This window comes from Zootoca vivipara, chromosome 10, assembly GCF_965207765.1.
Source record: "Zootoca vivipara chromosome 10, rZooViv2.hap1.1, whole genome shotgun sequence".
Classification (NCBI taxonomy): Eukaryota; Metazoa; Chordata; class Lepidosauria; order Squamata; family Lacertidae; genus Zootoca; species Zootoca vivipara.
In genome coordinates, this window is record NC_142593.1 from 14,554,475 (window position 1) to 14,556,106 (window position 1,632).

The window sequence follows — 1,632 nt, forward strand, 5'->3', positions numbered from 1 at the left end:
AATAAGGCGCCGAGATCTAGACGCTAAATTCAAAACCCGCAACTGTCGGCGAGGCAGCGGCGCGCGCACGCTCTCTCTCTCACACACATACACAAAAACACACCCACATAGCCACCGCTCGCTGGGCTGGAAACCCCAAAGTGCGCGTGCGCGGTTAGGCCGCCGACGTTCCTTTCTTCTCTCCCTCGCTCTCCGCCATCTCTTGTGGAGTAGGAGGAGGAAGGGAGCGGGCGGGCTGCTTGTTTCTCGGGCCCTGGGAGCGCTTGGAAGGAGCCGCTGTGTTGTTTTTCTTTCCCCTCACACATGCACTTGTCCTTCCCCGGCTATCTGCGAGGGGTGGCGGCGTGAAACCTCCCCTGGCCGCTGTTAAGCGGGCCGCCCAGCACCCTCTTCCGTTCGGTCTCTTTGAACGCCCGGACCGTTGGCTTTCGGCGGGAAAACCCTGAGGGGAACCGACGGAGCTGCGGTGGCCGGCTCAGGGTGGCGTCCAAGGGTGGGTGGGAAGGCCCAAGGTTTTGAAACAGGCACCCCGTCGAAAGAGTCTCGTCCCGTTTTGATGGATACAATAATGGAATACGGAATGGTTTAGTTTTTGTAAAATACGCAAGGATTTATGATATGCAAAATTATGGAAAGACAAGAAGGGAAGTCAGTGATATTTTAAGGATGTTTAAATGAGTATTTAAAATGGTAAAGCAGAAAATTTGTGTGTGTATAAAAAAACAAAGGGACTCTCTGCCAAGGATGTTCTTCCTCAGGCATCCGAAGTAACTCAGCCGCAATACCGGTAGTGTTATTTGCCCCCAAAGTGGAAAGAAGTAATCCAAGTAAAAGAAGTGGGGGCACAAGGACTTTTGGACTATGCAGAAATGGTGAAACTTGCCGGGGGGGGGAGGGAAAGAAAACTCAAGATAGCAAACTTCTAATAAAAGAATGGGAATGGTTTTTTGGATATTTGCCAACAGATAAGGGCAGTGGCAGGATTATTGTAATAACCGGCAGTTTCGTAAGAGTAAATAGTTAAAGTCGATGAATAAAAGAAGTTCATTTAGAATTGGCAGGAAATGATTGAATAAATTTAAGGAACGGCACAAAGAGGAGGAAGGAAGTTGGGTTTTGAAATGTTAAAATGACTTGTTATGGCAATCACGGGGGGGGGCACATCTTTAAAGTTGTTAAATGTTATAAATATTATGCATAAATGTATCCTTTAGACTTGACAGCTCAGGGAAGTTACCTAGTTTTAAAAATCATATAAAATCAACTCGTTTCCTCCATCCCAAAGCTATTTTGCCCTTGAAAAGGGACTCCAGGAAGTGCCCAGAGGCACTTTGCTGAGCTGATTGTTGGCCAAGCCTAATCCCATCACCAGACCCACCCATGTGACAGCCGATGCAAAGCTAGGACCTTATTGTTCTTTTCCTGTGGATACTCAAGAAGTTCCTCCCGGTACTTATCACACATTTACTTTTGCCCTGAACCATTACCCTTATGTTAATCTTGTTTACCAGTATGTTAATATTGTATGTACCTCCCCTTTTCTGACGTTTAGCTATGTAACTATGATGTAGGAATGATGCTTTGGAAATGTATTCTGGGATTTAGGTGGGAAGTTTTAAAAGTTCTTGCAAC